Below are 19363 nucleotides of genomic sequence, written 5' to 3'. Positions count from 1 at the left end.
AGTCTGTAGTCTCAAAGCAGGCCTGTAGTGCTGCTATTTTCCCTGCCCCTGGGCCACATCCTGGTTTCCCTGTGAATTGGCTTAGTTCATGTTGTCTGTAGGCTAGGGTGATCTGAGTATCCAAGGTGGGGGACAAGGGGCAGTCATGTTCGCACCAGAGATGTTGGTGTATATCCAATCCAGGGTATTTCTCATCTGGTGGCGAAGGTGACATACTGTTGAAACTAAGGGAAGACTGTTTTCAGGTTGGCGTGGTTGAAGTCACCAGCTACAATCTAGCACTGTCAGGGCTTTGCAGATGGCATCATAATGCTCCTTCATGGCTTCACCTTCGTTAGCAGAAGACAGAACATAAACTGTGACAATTAGCGAAGCTGAGAATTCCTTGGGCAGGGAGAAGAGTCTGCATTGCACCATCAGATATTCTATCTCTTTACAACAGAGACATTTGTGCACCAGTTCTCACTGATGTAAATGCATAGTCCCCCCCTCCGAGAGTCTTGGCAGAAACAGCAGCGTCTGTCTGCTCTGAAGAAGATAAGGCCATTTAGCTGGATCGCTGAGCCTAGAATGGAATCCTGGAGCTGTAACTGTAATTTCTTCCCAAGGCCTCACCAGGCTACACCAACAACATTTCCTAAAAGTTGTCACCTTCGACCAAGGACAAGAGCTTTAGATGCTGGAGACTACCACTACTTGAGGCCTCCATTCCAAGTTCTATACCTTCCTCATCTTGCTGCTGCATCATCACTTGATCCAAATCTGGGATTCAACTCCCCAGCAGCAGTTTGTGAGTTCACCAGAAGGTTAGCAAGTGGCTCACCATCAGGTTCTTATGAGCAATAACATGCAGATCAGATGAGATCATCAAAAATCTGAATAAATTAAAGAAAACTTACCATCTGAAAGTTAAAATGCAAAACTCATCATAATTAAATCTTCCTAGGATTCATATATTTTGATATAACTGCACTGCCTCCAAAGTTGTACATCTTTTCTCAAGTAAGGAGACCAGAACTGCACACAGTATTTCAGGTGCAGCTGAATCTCCCTTTACTTAAATTCAATCCCTCTAGCAATGAAGGCCAACATTCTACTTGCCTTCTTCGTTACCTGTGCACCTGCAAACCAACCTTTTACAATTCATCCACTAGTACTCCCAAGTCTCTCTGCACAAGAACATGCTGCAATCTGATAAATAATATTCTGATTTTCTATTTTCCTTCCAAAGTGGATTACCTTGCATTTACCAACATTGTACTCCATCTACCAAACGCTTGCCCACTTCCATTATGGAGATTTTGTATAATGCAGCAGAGTATGGCACATGTTTTGAGAGTCTGGTGTCATCTTAGGAACACTGACATCTGTTCATAGGAACCTATAGATTTAGATCAACCATAATATTGGCTGGGAAGAGGATTCTGATATGAGTTTGTTCATGCTGTCAATGTCTATAGAGGATTTTAAGTTGACTGCATCAAATTCATGGCTGCAAAGCTTTGAAATGATATTGCACAGGAGGATGGGGAATATTGTTGCCTCATATACTACGAGCTTGGAGCCAGATTAGAGGTTTTGATCTTTGAATCTGCTTTACTTCTGATGGTCAAAGTATATGCTTGAGGAGATGGTGAATTTTGTCACTGTCTTCTTTCACCAAAACAGAGCTCTTGAGATATTGGAAAGTGGTTCATATTTTCCAAAATCTCATTGTGAATCTTGATGATAGATGATTTTGTGGCCCTGTTGGCAAGTTGATTAAAAGCTTTTGTGTTGCAAATTCTTTCAATTACTTAAGTTAATTAGTCCAAGAGTGACTTGGAATTTCACCTTATTTTGGCTCAGGACTGGATGTAACAAAGACAATTACACCTTCTTAAAAGGATAACAGTGTTTTAACTCTTTTACGAAGAAAACTACCCATGTAAACATCAAGATTCTGAATGCCATACTGCCCCTTTGAGATATTGAAATAATATGATTTATCTAATTTAAGGAAATCAGAAAACAATGGGCAGCTCTTGAGATATGAAAAAAAATGTCAAGTGTTAAATCTGCTTTGAGAAGCAGAAATAATTTTGCAAATATAATTATATACTTTGTGACAAGGCAATGAAGGCTGTTGTTGGAGATATGATACCCAAAAAAAGTTACCTTTTTGCCCTTTTCTTTTGTAGCAAAACAGTGAGTGGCCGACATAAAAGTCAAGTGATGCCTATCATTCAATGAAGGCAGTCAAGATTATCAAAGATTATTCAAGAGAGCTATCAGCTCCTAGCTTCTTACCTACCACCTCCCCTCCCCCACACCGATTTATTTCACTTCCACCTGTATTCACCATCACCTGCCAACCTGTACTCCTCCCCCAACCCTTTAATTCAGGAGTCCAGCTGCTTCTTACTATTCCTGATGGAGGGTTTTGTCCAAAACATCAACCATCTTTTGTCTTCCATGGAAGCTGTCTGACCCAGAGTTTCTCCAGCATTTTGTGGGTTTATCCAAGGGTCACGTCTCCAGAATGGAGGACCATCGCCTTCCCAAGATCGTGTTATATGGCAAGCTCTCCACTGGCCACCGTGACAGAGGGGCACCAAAGAAAAGGTACAAGGACTGCCTAAAGAAATCTCTTGGTGCCTGCCACATTGACCACCGCCAGTGGGCTGATAACGCCTCAAACCGTGCATCTTGGCGCCTCACAGTTTGGCGGGCAGCAACCTCCTTTGAAGAAGACCGCAGAGCCCACCTCACTGACAAAAGGCAAAGGAGGAAAAACCCAACACCCAACCCCAACCAACCAATTTTCCCTTGCAACCGCTGCAATCGTGTCTGCCTGTCCCGCATCGGACTTGTCAGCCACAAACGAGCCTGCAGCTGACGTGGACTTTTTACCCCCTCCATAAATCTTCGTCCGCGAAGCCAAGCCAAAGAAAGATTGCTGGGATGCACCCCACAACAAATTTGTAAATTTCCTTACTGTTTTGCAAATTGATTTGAAATAAATAACAACTTGCATTTTATAGAATATTTAACATTGTGAAGTATCCCAAAGCACTTCCTACATTATCAGAATAAATTTGTCCAAAGTTGTAACTTCCGAGGAAACCCTTAATTTTCTTTATAGAACCTCATCTCTCTTCCTGCCTGCATGGTTAGTTGCAATATTGACCCCAATCACTCCCCTCCCCTTTTTTACACATACACACCACTTTCAGTACATCCTATACTTACTTTGATATCCTTGACCCTGGTATCAAATAGGCATTGGTACCACACCGTCCTATAGTTTTGGTTGTGGCCACAGAAATACCATTGTATACCCTGACCAAAGAGTGCCCTTTCACCATTCTTTGCCCGACCCTCCAATTCAACAAAGCCAGTTGCTAATCTGTCTGCTGCAGTTATTTTCGCCTGAAGGATATCCAACCCATCTATCCAAAACAGTATACTTGTTTGTAAGGTACAGAGATTCCTGACTGCCTGCCCTTCCTTGGCTATCACCCATCTATCTTGCTGAACCTGTGGTGTGACCAGCTCCCTAAAACTCGGATCTATGACACGTTGCCTCTTCAGAGAATCCAAGAGGAGCTGCAGTTGGATGCACTTGATGTAGACGGTTACTGGGGACACAAATTTCAGATTGCTTTACTTTCCTGCACTATTTGGTAACTCCTGGATTGGAGACCATTCATTCAGCCCTAAATTATGCCATTTTACCCTATAATATGTACCTCGCTTCTATTTCAGTTGCTCACTAAAATCTACCTTTTTGATCAAGCTTTTAATCATCTGACTTTTTGTTTTGCCTTATTGGACACCTGGTAAGTGTCTTTCGGGGACTTTAAGAGTTCCAGTCGACATACAATTGTTGTTGCCAGATTGAGTTGAGCTATACTGTACCGGTGATCCAAAAACTAACGTTGTGGGCAGTAGGCAGGGAAGCCCAGCATCGGTGACGACGAGACAGAAAAGATGAAGCAACCGTGTCGCGACCGGGAGTGGGGGTGCGCGAGTAGGTCAGGGTGGGAGTTGACGCATGCTCTGAGCAATTGAAGAGTTTCAGATGGGAGGGAAAGGACTGCGCTGGAGCTGTGCGTAGAATCTGAATAGATCAGGAGCAGGCTTTTGGTGTCTGTGTGAAACGAACATTTTATTCCTTCACGTGTACTCGTAGCTTCCACTAAACTTAGTTCAACGTCTTGCGCAACCTAGTTTTAGTACCAGTCAACGCAATGCTGATAATTCGCAGAAACCAAGAGTTTTTAGGCAAACGTCTTTCATTCTCCCGTGTCCCGCCTGTCGGTTGGAAAGATCTTTTGCTCTGAAGCACCGATGGCACATTGGTTATAATTATTGGTTCGAAACTGGGAAAACCATCGATCACCAAACCGCAGGGAGTCCAAATCGCTGGATGGATTCCAAGTTGTTTCACAATACACGGAAATAATAAATAAGCACTTCCACGCTGCTCAGAGTCATCCCAGAGCATTAAACGATCGAGGTTTTGAAAGCTCGACTCTGAGTACGATACGGCGAATGTTTTCAATTGAAAGCATGTGGTGAAAGAGAGGAGGGGTTGGATGGGGTAGGTGGACTAAATTATTGCTATCCACCTCAGATTCATTATATTAAACGTGTGGTGTTTGAATATTTCTGTGCCTCAATAAGGGGATGACTTCGAAAATACGTCAGTATTCTCCGGAATCGCCCGATGAAGTTAAACGGTTGGACGGAAATGTGCTGAGAGTTGAGCAAACAATGAGCTGTTGAGAAACTCAGGTCAGGCAGCATCCCTGGCAGAGACAGACAGTTAAGTTTCGGGTTGGGACCCTTTATCCAGTGGTCCTGTCTATTTAAAAGCCTTTAAACGTATTAAAGGATAAATTTTGAAGGAATAAGAGACCACGAAGCACATTGGAGATAAACGCTGCCATGCGAGGCGAGTGATTGGCTTGAAGAGCACCGCGGAATGCGGTAATCCAAGGGGCTGACTGTCAGTGGTGACCTTTCCTGGAGGAGAATCACGATGTCGACTGTATAGCCAACGCAAAACATTTTTTAAAAAGAATGATTTTCATATTGCTGTCACATGTAGGAAACCTGCTACCGACTTCATTTCAGTCGGGAACGACCGCAGGTGATAGCAAGGCCGAGAAATACAATACTATGACATGACAGCGTCAGGAAAGATCTGCCATACGTGTGAAGGGGGCGGAAACCTGGGATATCTCTGTATAGGTCAAGTCAATCACCGACAACGGTCACTGCTAGTGAACAAGATTTTATGACCGTTGACAATCTGGAATAAACACGGCCTTCAGCGATATATAACTGCCTGATGGATGGCCATTTCCTTTGCATCGCCATCACGTCAGCTTAAAATCAATTGCTTCCCAGTTCCCACCCCCAACAGACACCGGCTGAGTACTGACTGCAGCGTCGTGAAGGCGATATACAACACGACAGAGAGATACTATTTCCTTTACTAACCATAACACACATTCGCTGGGAGGTGACAGGCTGGGGGCACAAGAGAGTGCCTTTCAGGCGAAAGTCTATGTCCACCCCAAATCTACTGAACAATTCACAAATGTTTTGATCATTTAGTAAAATATCGTAAAATGTCTTCAAAGACGTTCGTCAACTAATTTAAAATTGAAACCTGAGGGGGTAAAGTGATTGAAGTGAGCTCTCCCTCTCGGATTCGCCTCGATCATCATCAGGCAAAAAAAGTTGAGCTGAAACAGCAAGCTCTCAACTGGAAAGTACACAGCACTGACATACAGGTGCTATAATCAAAGAATGGTAAATCCCTGCACTTAAACCACAAGGAGATATCCAGCAGGGGACACCGCGATCCTCCGAGAAGAAGGGAACGTTATTTTGGAAGCCTATTGCAATTACATTGTTCCATTCAGTTTTGTCAGAAAAGCGGTAGCCGCTTTGATGCAGTTTCACAATCGTTTCTCTGGGCCTTTCCTCCATTTGTGTGGAAGAGTCATTGATCGCGTTGTCATCTTTGATAACCATTGCTATTCCTCAAGACATTTTACTGTGGTACAGGTGCTTAAAAATGCAAGCTGCCGTTGATGGCTTTTTTTTAAAAATCGGAATATTAGGGAAAATACTTAGATTCTCGCCTAAACACCCAATTATTTGATAATTATCAAGAACAATAAATCGTACATTCTTCTGAAATAGTCATCACCTGCACTTTTGCTTTCTTTCTGCCTTCTTAATTTCCACTTCATCATTCCTCCATTCTAAAGAGTTTCCCAAAGCCTTGCCAAGGTATTTCAACCCTTTGCAACAGGCTGAGCAAAACCCCTTGGAAGGATATTGACTCCATTCCAGTTTGAAATGTAGAAGCCCAATCTCCCCAGAAATGATCAATTCCACAGGAATCCAAAATCCTCCCTCCTGCATCATCTCTCTCTCTCTATTCATTTGCTCCAGCTTCCTGCTTCTATGCTTAATGGTACTTGATTAAGTACTTTGCGTCACTTGCATGTGGTACTGGCAGTAATTTAGAAACTATCATCTCTAAACTTCCAAACTTCAAGGCCTTCAATAAAGGCCTTGGATTGGGGTTTTAAGGGAAATATAAACAGAAATGGCAGACATGTCAGAGGTAGAAAAAGGTGATGTGGTCACCATCTCAAACCTTGTTATCTGACTATCAAATTCTTCCCACAAACTTGCTTTTTAACTACCCTAGTACAGACCAATTCCTCCGCCTAATAGCCTGAATACTCCTGAGATTGTCTGATGGCGGAAGCTAAGCAGGTTCAGGCCTGGTCAGTACTTGGAGGGAGACCGCCTAGGAACACCAGATGCTGTAGCTTTCTGTGAAGGGTGCTGGACAAAGTGGTGACTCTCTGCCTTACAGAGACAAAAGTTAAAGAATTTCAAGTATGTTACATTCTAAATGTAGTATTACATGACAATAATGGAACCTTTACCTTGCCCCATATCTTTTCCATTGATGAGACCATCTTTTTTACATCTCTAATATTTTCCATTCTGTTTGTATTTATCTTAAAACTCCCATCCATGATTTCTTTGTCTCTTATGCTCTAATTATGTTAACCTGACTAGCGTTTCATTTCAATCTTTCATAAACTCAGGTTCATAATATTTCTTCTGTTTTCAAATTTCCAAGACAACTTCTTCATCTGTAAACTCTTTTCTGGCTAATCAAAACTGATGCCAGTCCATTATATTTTATAAAGTTCTCATCCATGTTTTCAAAACCCTTCATCCTCAGATCTTCTTTCCATGTAATTTATCCCACGTCAATGATTCTGTGAAACCCTTAAGTTGTCTTTTCTGCATCCTATCTTAGTTTAAACAATTGGTGACTTTATTTTGACCATTTATTGGATGCTGTTCATTCAACCACTTTGTGCAAGGTTGTGGGAAGAAATTGATGGCCAGGTAATCAAGTCTTGCGTGAAGGCTCAATCCAAAGTACATTGTGAACCAATGAACAACAAGGTGGAGAGCAGGTGGCAAGGTAGAAATGGATTCTGCAACCATATGTGTAAAATTTAACTGTGTGTCATGCCATAGAAGGGGAAGTGTGAACAGGTAAAAGTTGTGGGCACCAGAGAGGAGTGAAGTAATGTTGATGGAGTTTGGGGAGCTAAAATAATTGAAAAGTTTGGACCTCAAAAGATAATGATTTCTAAATTAATTTTATTGAATTCTAAATTAATTGTGCAAGATTATGGAGATAAAATGATGGCTGGGATTATAAAGGTTTGACATGGTGGCCCAAAAGTAAGGACAATAGCTTTTATATTCCAACTAACAATCTACAGTCAGAAGAGAGCTGGATTCTGCCAGCAGAAGTGTGGAACCTGTCTGTTTGATACCATTGAAAGGGAAGAATGAACAGGTAGACATTATGATCCATATCGGTAGCAAGAGCAGGGGGTGGGGTGGAAATGAAGTCTAGTGGACAGAGCTTCAGGTACTTGAAAGAGATTAAAAACGAACTTCTTAGAGCTATTTGTTAGACACAAAGTCAGGAGTAGACCACTTTAGTTTTGGAATTGTGTAAAAACTGTATAAATTAACAAATTAAATAATAAAGTAACCTCAAGAAAAAAATTCCTTGTCTGGTAGACCCTCAAATTCAATTTGGAGCTCAAAAACTAGGACATGAAGGCAAGATGCTGAAAACCTGGAAAAAAAACCCAATGTGCTGGAAATACTGTAGGCCAGACAATATCCATAAAGATAGTTAACCTCAGATCACTCACTGTTCGTTCAACAGAATCTCAAACTACAATACTTCGACAAAGAGCCATTGACCCAAAACATTAACTATATTTCAGATTTTAGATCAGATTTATTGTCATGTATGTCCTCTGACCTCACATACAACTCTGAGATTCCTTTTTCCTATGGACATGGCAGAAATAATTGGTAATGCAAAATTGAACTGTACACAATGTAAAACATGTAAACAAAGAACTATAAACAGATAACGAATGTAATCAGACTGACTGTGCAATATGGATAAAACAAAAAGAAAATCAATAAAATGTACAAGAGTCCTTAAATGAGTATGATTGGCTTTGTCATTGAGGAGTTGGATGGTGCAGGGGTTCCTTAACCTGATAGTGTGAGTCTTGTGGGATCTATACCTCTTTCCTGATGGTAGCAGCAAAAACAGAGTGTGTACTGGGTGGTGAGTGTCTTTGATGATGGCTGCTGCTCTCTGATGGCAACATTCTCAGTAGATGTACTCAATAGTGGGGAAGAGTTCTGCCTGTGATGTCCTGGTCTGTGTCCACTACCTTTGGAGGGCTTTATGCTCAGGGGCATTGGTGTTTCCATACCAGACAATGATGCGACCAGTCAGCACACTTTCCACTACACCTCTGCAGAAATTTGCAATGTTTCTGGAGTCATACCAAACCTCTGCAAATTCTTGTGGAAGTAGAAATGCTGATGTGCTTTCTTCACAATGCCTTTAGTGTGTTGGGTTCAGGAAAGATCTTTTGAGATATTGACTTGCAAGAACTTAAATTTGCTCCCCCTCTCCACCTCTGATCCCCCAATGATCACTGGATTGATTACCTCTGGTTTTCCTTTCCTGAAGTCGACAATCAGCTCTTTAGTTTTGGTGACATCGAGTGCACAATTCAGCCAAGTTTCCAATCTCCTGTATGGTGACTCATTCCTTCCTTTATACTACCATGATATCATTGGTAAATTTGTAGATGGTATTATTGTCACACTGAGCTATACAGTCATGGATGTAAAGTGAGTAGAGCCGCCGGCTAATAACACAGCCCTGTGGTGATCCAGAACTGATGGATATTGTGGAGAAGTTCTTACCAATCTTCACTGATTGTGGTCTGGAGGCGAGGAAATCCATGATCCAATTACACTGTGGGGGTGTTAATTCCCAGGTCTTGGAGTTTGCTGATCAGTTAAATGATGAACTGTAGTAGATAAAGAGCATCCTGATGAATGAATCTTTGCTGTCCAGGTGTTCCAGGGCTTTGTGTAGAGTCAGTGTGATGGCATCTCCACACGTAGACCTGTTACTACACAGGAGAACTGGAATGTTTTCATGTCACCGCTCAGATAGATGTTGCACTATCTACTCAATTATGCATCCGCTTCATTCATAAACCAGCTCCAGTTGGGTGGTTTTCCTGATTATCCTTCTACTTATCCCATTTTGCTTTGCAACATTCCTCTCAGACTCTTCTCTGTATTTATACAAGTTTTATGCCCAATTTCACATGAAGCATTGTCTTTCTCTTCCACCTGCACCCCACCACCACTAAACATATTGAAATTAGAAGAGAAAGTATGCCAATATGGACCAATACGAGGTACCCCAAACAACAAAAGAAGAACAAATTATTGTTAATGCTAGCGATACCATCCCTACCGCTCGGAAATTTAAGATACCTTCACTCTATCTGGAGAAAGGATTTTCCCCTGATGTGTTTGTTGACTGTTTAATTTTAAATTTGAACACCCACTCTCGGATACCTGTCCGAATAATGAGCCAGCTACTTCAAAGGACGTCCCCAAAAAGTATTAAAAAATGTCAAATAATTCTTACCATATGCTGGTCAAAAAAGAGATTTGAACTGCGATTCCTGACTTTGGTGTGTGCAAACTCTGTACCAAGACCCCTGATCACATGCTTTCCAAATACGCCGCTCTAATCACCACTTACAACGCACCCAAATCCATACACAATCCATTTCCACAGCCGAAATTCACCTCTCCCCTGTTGAATAATCCTCCTTTGGCCCCTGACACGATCTTACCGCAAACCTTTTTCCGATTAAAAAAAAATCCTTTACTTCGTCTGCTGCGCAACACAACGTGTAACACGAGTTCTGGAAAACGGCCGAGGACGAACATATCCCATGATGGCGAGAATCAGCATTCCTTCCAAGCTTGCACTTAAAATCTATATTAGTGTCATGAACATTTTAAAAGATGCCGTGAGGTGCAGGTTGAATTTCTCCAGCACTTTTTGAGTATTTATTACAATTTTAAGTCAACTTATTTTTTACGTGACGCTCAATTTCTAAATAGAATGCTTTACTGGCTGGAGACACTCAAAATAATAGATACACCCCGCATGATATACAGATGATTTTCTGCGAGTTCCAGGATATCCTCCTTGTCTAAGAATAGGAATGAGAGCGACAGGAAGTACCTTTGTTTCACACAAACTGCAGTTTTGCTTACTGCAAATGAAAATTAAGTAATTATTCACGAATCCAATAAGTGCAGTTTATAGACAACCAAGTGACAGCAAAAATGCTAGATTTGAACGTCCAAAGAGCTCAAACAACTTTATTTTGGCATTGTTCAAAAAAATACATTACTGTTATATATCGCCACCAAACTAGATCTCCGTTACGATGTTTTTTTTTGTAAAAACATAACATTTCTTTCCTAGCTTCACTTTGCAGTGCGGCCAGCCAACCGCCGTCACAAGACCAACATGCTTCCGACTGATTACAGAAGCAAGCTGTCTTTTATGACCTGTGATAAATTTATAGAGCACGCTTCATTTAAATACAGTGGAACAGGCGACTCCTATCACGTCTGTTCCACTAACTCTGGTCAACAGTCAATTGATGTTCCGCATTCTGCATTATTTTCCGATATTTACGCGAAACATTTGAAGGGCGCACAATCCCCGCCCGGAATGTTCGATCTCGTTTGCCCTTCGCACGAAATCACAGACCTAACGTCACAAAGCCGATTTCTGAAATGTAAAAACGAGTATACACGTGGAATTCACTTTTTAAATATATAAAATATGAACATAAATAAATACAAAGATATAGATATCTCCTTGTTAGTATAGGCCTCGCCGTCTGAAATATTTCTCGCACACAAAACCGCATATATGGGTTGGCTCTAATCTAGTTTAAGTACGGTTAGTTATCTAACATACATACATTTTCTGAACAACACGTCGTGCCTGGCAATTCACGAAGTGCTTCTTCTACGCAAGACGGAACACACAAAGCAACGCAATGTTTCTGTATTTAAATGCTAATTTACACAATACTGGATGAAACAAAGTACATTTCAAAGGGTGAATGAATAAACAACAAGTTTTTGAGTTGGTGCTTCTATTTTTTGAGAGATGCAGTTCTCACTGAGTTTTACTACACAGTATAATAACTGACGTTAAAAAAAACCCACCCCGATCAACATGAAGAAAACCAAAACTGGCTAAAAGATCCAGTTAGTTTGCATGGTGGTGTACTCTTTATAAAAAGTGAACGACACTAATGGTGTAATCACATTGTTCATTCTGTATACTACAACAAGGTCAGAGAACAATAGGATTGTTTAGGCATTAATTATTAGTAATGTGCATGGTCTCTGCTAAAATTAAATATCGTGAGTCCACGTCCATTCACTGCAATCTGAACATGAGGAATTGTATCCCACAGGTGAATTAACTTGACTCCACTGGATGTTTAAGGCTCACAAAACCACCACAGCACATTTCGGTGAGAAAAGTGAAACTTTAGGAGAGTGGGAAATTAACACAATTTAAAATGCAATGGTCATACCCGTGCTTACCTTACAGCTTTTAAAATCAACGTATCCTGAGTTTATGATTGACTCTCTACACAGTTGAACACAAGTGCGGGTTATTTACGTTTAGCACACTCTACTGGAAAGCAGGGGAGCCAGGTCACGCCTCAAGGGAGCTGCTGGAAGCACGTGACGCATGCTCAAATTTCACCGCCTGACCCCCAACACAGAACACAGCTGGTTGCACCTCATCGCGGCAGGAATCCATTCCAACTTCCATCCCTTTTACATTTTAAAAAACCCAGCAATCTATCTAGCTTCTCAAATAACTAATAGATGCGTTAATTTTCTTTGTCCAGGAACCCTTCGCTTGAAAAAAAATCATTGGAACCCCTTCCTAACTGACAGAGAAAACCACGATGAGTACAAATAAAACAGTGACATATTGTGTGTGAATCGCTGGGTGATACTGCCATTACCGGCAGTCTGCTCTTGCTACTATTGCAAAACTCCCCATCACATCCTTCTAATCGCGGATCTATTAAACATTTAGAGCAGATGTCGTGCGATTCTTACAGCCTCCATAATTACCATGCAATTTGGAGGATGCGAGTATGATGTACAAAGGACTCCAATGTGCTCGACACTCTTTCATTTCATTAACAAAAGATTCAAATGCTGTCCGAGGTCCAGTAAATTACACTGTAGTTTTCATAAAGGTATCGCACAGGCTGGCAGACAGTGCTTGTAGAATTTGGTTCGCTGAGGGATGGTCCATCAGCAGAAGTGCATTGTAAGGTGCTTGTTTGCGAGTTTGTCTGCTTTAAAAATGAAATTATGTGCTTCGTGGTTGTGAAAGCGCTGGAACGCATGACACCATTTTCACCACAATTTTTGACATCTCATTGTGTTAATATTATCCCTATGATCTGTTGACAGTTGAATCATCTGTAGATCCTTTCAGGGTTGTGTCCAGCTCATTGGTACTCGTTTCTGGGAAATATTTGATTCAGATTTATTGCCAGCGTACAAACATAACATCACATACAATCCTGAGATTCTTTTTCCTACTGGCCAGGCGGAATTACCACTTATTGGTAATGGGGGGGGGGGGGGGGGGGAAATTGTACACACTGTAAACAAACAAATGTAAACAACTGACTGTGCAATACAGAGAACAAAAACAAACAAAGTGCGAAAAAAGTATTTTAAATGAGTCTCTCAGTTTGTTGTTGAGGAGTCTGATGGTGGAGGGGTAGCAGCTGTTCCCTCTTGTGGCACCTATTCCTCTTCCCTGATGGCAGCAGTGAGAAGGGAACATTTGCTGGGTGGTGTGGATCCTTTGCTGCTGCTCGCCAATGATCCCTGTAAATGTGCTCGATGGTGGGAGGAGGTTTGCCTGTAATGACCTGGGCGGTGTCCACAACCTTTTGTAGGGCTGGACACTTAGGAGCATTGGTGTACTCATGCCAGACCATGATGCAGCTGGTCAGCACACTTTCCACCACACATTTGTAGAAATTTGCCAGGGTTTCTGGTGTCATACCAAACCTATGCAAACTCCTGAGGAAGGAGAGGTGCTGACATGCTTTCTTCACAATGCCCTTAGTGTGCTGGCTCCATGAAAGAGCCTCTGAGATGGTGACTCCCAAGAACTTAAATTTGCTCACCCTCTCCACCTCTGATCCCCCAATGATCACTAGATCGTACATTTGATTTTCCCTTCCTGAAGTCAACAATCAACTCCTTGGGTTTGGTGACAATGAGTGCGAGATTATTGTTGATGCATTTTCAGCCAACCTTTCAATCTCCCTCCTGCATGCTAACTTAATGCCTCTTTTTATACAACCCACGACAGTGGTATTGTCACCGTCATGTTGTCGGGAGCACTGCCAGCTTTGATGACACAAGTGATGCGATGCACGGTGGGGGGGGGGGGGGCGTAACAGTATGCATGTGCGGGTGTGTTAAGCATCAGTATACGGTGATGCAGGAGGAGGAGAGTGAGTATCAGGATCATCTATGTGTCAGTGAGCCAATGAGAAGGTTAGAGGAGTTTAGCTGGGTGGTGTTTGGGGAGCTGAAGAATGCAATGTTGTGTCCAGTGAATAATAAAAGAAATTTAACTTGATGGTGTGCTAAAAACACGAGTGAGTGTATTCTTTATTTGTTTGTAAGTTGTGGTAAATCAGTGCCGTTACAGTATCATCAGCAAGTTTGTAGATGGTGTTGCTGTCATCCCAAGTCACACAGTCATAGGTGTAAAGTGAGTAGATCAGAGGGCTCAGAACACAGCCCTGTGGTGCTCTGGTACTGATGGAGGTGATGTTCTTACCAATCCTCACTGATTGTGGTCTGGAGATGAGGAAATCAAGGATCCAATTGCACAGTGGGGTGTTGAGTCCTAGGAGTTTGCTGATCAGTTTTGAGGGGATGATGATGTTATATTCTGAACTGTAGTTGATAAAGAGCATCTTTGCTGTCCAATTGTTCCAGGGCTTTGTGTAGAGCCAGTGAGTTGGTATCTGCCATTGACCTGTTGTTACGATAGGTGAATTGGAATGGATCCATGTCACCCCTCAGACAGCAGCTGATATGCTTCAACACCAGCCTTTCAAAACACTTCATCACTGATGTGAGTACCAAGGGTTGATAGTCATTTAGGCAGGTATGATTGATGCCTGTTTGAAACAGGTTGGTACTATGCCCTTCCGGAGTGAGATGGTGAAGATATCCGTGAATATGTATTTGTTACAAGTTTGTGAGAATGGTCAAGTATGTGGTTTGAAGTTTCAATGTAGACAGTAAAAATCAGTAGACAAATTCAAAAGCTGTTCAATCGACAACTAGATTCATTTTACCGTGGTTATGAATTTCCCAGATGACCTCAAAACACTGCTTTACTTGAAGTTAAACAAGAAAGGCTGGAGAAGCTGTGATTGTAGTGCAATACACAAAAGTGCTGGAGGAGCTCAGCAGGTCAGGCAGCATCTGCAGGAAGCAAAGGTAATTGTTTTGGGATTGAGTTCTTCATCAAGCTATGAGCAAAATGCAGGCAGGTGCCTGAATAAAAAAGTGGGAGAGGAGAGGAAAGGAAGGAAGAGGGGCATGGGAGGAGCACAGGCCAACAAGTGGAGATGGGTGGGAGGCCAGAAGAGAAAAAAGTGAAGGGGTAACTCGAGTAATAGAGACAGAAAGGGATGGGAAGATGGAGGAAAGGAGTCAGGGAAGAGAGACAGAGCGGTCTAACAGACAGACATGTCAGCGTGACAATGGGGTGTGAAGTTAAAATTGGCTACTGAGAGGTCCCTATAATAACAGCACACACAGCAAAGGGGGTCAATGAAACAACCTCCCAATCTACATCCAGCCTCTCTGATGTAGAAAAAGCCACAGCGTGAATACCAAATGCAGTAGTTAATCTCGCACCAACCCTCTTTTCAATCTTCTTCAGCATGATGCTGAACCAAGCCATGAAAGACCTCAACAATGAAGACGCTGTTTACATCCGGTACCGCACGGATGGCAGTCTCTTCAATCTGACGTGCCTGCAAGCTCACACCAAGACACAAGAGAAACTTGTCCGTGAACTACTCTTTGCAGATGATGCCGCTTTAGTTGCCCATTCAGAGCCAGCTTTTCAGCGCTTGACGTCCTGTTTTGCGGAAACTGCCAAAATGTTTGGCCTGGAAGTCAGCCTGAAGAAAACTGAGGTCCTCCATCAGCCAGCTCCCCACCATGACTACCAGCCCCCCCACATCTCCATCGGGCACACAAAACTCAAAACGGTCAACCAGTTTACCTATCTCGGCTGCACCATTTCATCAGATGCAAGGATCGACAACGAGATAGACAACAGACTCGCCAAGGCAAATAGTGCCTTTGGAAGACTACACAAAAGAGTCTGGAAAAACAACCAACTGAAAAACCTCACAAAGATAAGCGTATACAGAGCCGTTGTCATACCCACACTCCTGTTCGGCTCCGAATCATGGGTCCTCTACCGGCATCACCTACGGCTCCTAGAACGCTTCCACCAGCGTTGTCTCCGCTCCATCCTCAACATTCATTGGAGCGCTTTCATCCCTAACGTCGAAGTACTCGAGATGGCAGAGGTCAACAGCATCGAGTCCACGCTGCTGAAGATCCAGCTGTGCTGGGTGGGTCACGTCTCCAGAATGGAGGACCATCGCCTTCCCAAGATCGTGTTATATGGCGAGCTCTCCACTGGCCACCATGACAGAGGTGCACCAAAGAAAAGGTACAAGGACTGCCTAAAGAAATCTCTTGGTGCCTGCCAGATTGACCACCGCCAGTGGGCTGATATCGCCTCAAACCGTGCATCTTGGCGCCTCACAGTTCGGCAGGCAGCAACCTCCTTTGAAGAAGACCGCAGAGCACACCTCACTGACAAAAGGCAAACGAGGAAAAACCCAACACCCAACCCCAACCAACCAATTTTCCCCTGCAACCGCTGCAACCGTGTCTGCCTGTCCCGCATCGGACTTGTCAGCCACAAACGAGCCTGCAGCTGACGTGGACATTTACCCCCTCCATAAATCTTCGTCCGCGAAGCCAAGCCAAAGAAGAAAGTTAATCTCTACCGATTACAAGTGAAGTGTTCTTTCACTAGGAAGGACTATTTGAGGCCAAATGGTGGTAAGGGAGGAGTTGTAGAAACAAGCTACACTTCCTCCTTCAATGTGTGTGCTGCATTAATGGGGACATCCAAGTGGCCAACCATTTTAATTCTATATCTCATTCCCACTCCGACATGTGTCTGTCCATGATCTCAGGCACTCTCTCTCCGCTTCTCCAACCCCTTCTCCTGTAACTGTAGTTTTTTTTCTCTTCTGTCCTCCTACCCTCATCCACCTTGCATGTTGACCTGTTCTCTTCCTCCTATCCTTTTTTCCTCTCTTCCTCACAGGTTTTTATTCAGGGACTTGCCTGCTTTTTGCTCACACCTTGACAAAAGGCCTAGGCCCAAAATGTTGCTTACCCTTTGCTTCCTACAAATGCCACGTGACTTGCACTTTTGTGCTTTGCTTTGTTTTACTTCAAAATGAGAGAAGTAATCCACTTGTTCTTTACATTCTTGGTTATGGGAGGAATATTGCTTAAGTCCGTGGATAAACAACAAGCCCTTCTATCAATTCCATATTCCTTGTAATAAACAGGGAACCAAAGTCATACAGCTAATTTTACTTGATGGTGGTCATAACCAACAAAGCACTGTAATGCTAATTATATACCAAATTATGGGAGAGATCTGAAGTTACAGCAGAACCTTTTGAGTGGAAGGTACTGGTAGTATTGAATTGAATCAAACTGACCACAACTGACATTTCATAGATTCTCTGATCCAGCAAACAGTATTGAGTCTTGGAACAGTAAAGACTCTTCCTTTAGAAAAGTGATCTTGTGCCCTGCAAAAATAAAGCTGTACTATCAACATAACAAATCCATCAGGAAAATTTGTTCTCCTGATAAGTTGCCACAGATTCAGTGGTGTGAAGGACCTGTTTTTGATATACTTTGCCAAGGATGCCATTTGCTTTTCTTTTACATGGATGCAATGTTGGGGGATGACTGCTCAAACCAAATATCATGTTAATTATACAAAATTGATAAAATTGCAATTTCTAGTTCATTTTATCTCCTGTTTCAGTGGTTCTTGCTAAGAACATTGCTTTTTTATGTCTGTTAGTGCATTCTTCCTTTATTTGTTTCCGTAGATATTTAACAGTTCTACGCAAAAACCCGAGCAGTTACCAGGTTCTCCGCCTTGCTGAATTCTAAACTAAGAAAACAAGTTCCTCTTTTAGAAGGAAGCAAAACATTAGCAATGGTATATGCAAGCATGGGATAGGAATTGAGATGAGGAACAGGAATTCAGATACAAGTGCCTCTGCAGCTCTGATTGCTGATTCTGCTTAGAAACCTCTGAAAAGCAGAAGAAGGATTTGAGCTGGATGACTACGCTAGATTTTTGTTCCAGCTGATGAAGGTTTGCATTCCACCTGCTTTCTTTATCATCTTTATTTCCCTGTGCTACTACTCTCAGGGATCTTTAGACTTGTATAAACTCCTCTATAAATCTTGGGATCCTGTCATTCATTGTATTGAACTCCCAGATGCATTGCTTCACAATAAATAAAATTACATTCCATTTGCCATTTCTCTCTCCAACTTGCTGTAAAAATTGCCAATCACTTTCTGTAGCCGGAGACTATCCTCCTCATTATCCACAACTCTACCATTGTCATATGTAAATTGGTAATATACAGGGGTAATATAACGCCCCTACAATTCTTCCAAATCATGCTATGGACTCAATTTTATGTTCATGTGAAAGAGTGGACAAGGTTTTGATTTGCAACTCATACTGAAAAAAATACCCTTCAATGCAGCACTGGATTGTTACCAAAGATTTTTATGGTCAATACCCTGGATTGGGACCGAACCTTCAACTTTCTAACAAAGATACAAGTGTACCACTAATTGAGCCACATTGGGACATTATCAGCTTGTAAGATTCAAAATGGTTAAGTTTTGTACTCCCATTGAAGTTGAAGTTCCTCTCTCTTGGCTTAAAATAGTATGAGATCCAATCCTCCCCAAAATGTCTCGGTTCCCATTTGTAATATAATTAAATTTATTGAATAGAACTGATGACTGGGAATTGATACAAATTCCACTGCATTTAGCGATCAGTAAGCAATACCAAGTATATGGCTTGCGCGGACACACACACAGATGACAAGCAGCACAACTCTGGCTTCCAACTTGAATAATTTTTCATATGACTGAAAGTAATGGACTGAAAGCCTCAATGTAATAAAAAAAAATCAAGTAATTCTGAACTAGCCCATGGCATTGGCTATAATAAATAATTTAACATTAAGTAGAACAAAAATGCCTAAGGTGTTCTGCTCCTCTGGCTTGTAGTCCAGAATATTTCTGTCCCTTTATTTTACATACGAGAAATTTAAGATCAATAAAGAATGTAATATTCAGTTATAGTGAAGCATCTATGGAGCTTTGTTCAAAACAGCTTTTTATTTTCCAAAATAACATGGATTTAAAATGTCTTTGTGCATCCCTCAAAATGGACAAATGCCATCAACGGGAGAAATGGTTGATGCACAGGCTCTGAAACTTAATACAGAGAAAATAAGAAGTGAGAAAAATAGCAATCCATTGAACTACGGAAAAACCCTCAGATGGTTCAAATGTACAAGTAAACTGAGGTGAGGATTAATAATGGAAAAATTATTAACAGGATATTTTTGAAAAATGAATTTTAGATGAC

The 19363-nt window shown here is 41.9% G+C and overlaps 1 protein-coding gene across 9 annotated transcripts in view; it reads right to left on the bottom strand.

Annotated features, from left to right (window-relative positions):
• The window catches only part of bcor (BCL6 corepressor), a 292865-nt gene that overhangs the window by 201565 nt on the left and 71937 nt on the right, over nt 1-19363 (bottom strand). The window contains exon 1 of one of the 9 annotated variants that reach the window (XM_069889359.1): nt 12094-12178. The exons of 7 other annotated variants lie outside the window; for them this stretch is intronic. The gene's annotated coding sequence lies outside the window, so the exon portion shown is untranslated. Of the gene's footprint in view, nt 1-12093; nt 12179-19363 lie in introns of those variants that run through there. One more of the 9 variants, XM_069889358.1, reaches the window with a different exon arrangement.

The sequence above is a fragment of the Narcine bancroftii genome, chromosome 7 (genome assembly GCF_036971445.1).
Source record: "Narcine bancroftii isolate sNarBan1 chromosome 7, sNarBan1.hap1, whole genome shotgun sequence".
In the NCBI taxonomy this organism is placed as follows: domain Eukaryota; kingdom Metazoa; phylum Chordata; class Chondrichthyes; order Torpediniformes; family Narcinidae; genus Narcine; species Narcine bancroftii.
The sequence above is the reverse complement of the archived record's forward strand: the minus strand, read 5'-3'. Positions and strand labels throughout refer to the sequence as shown.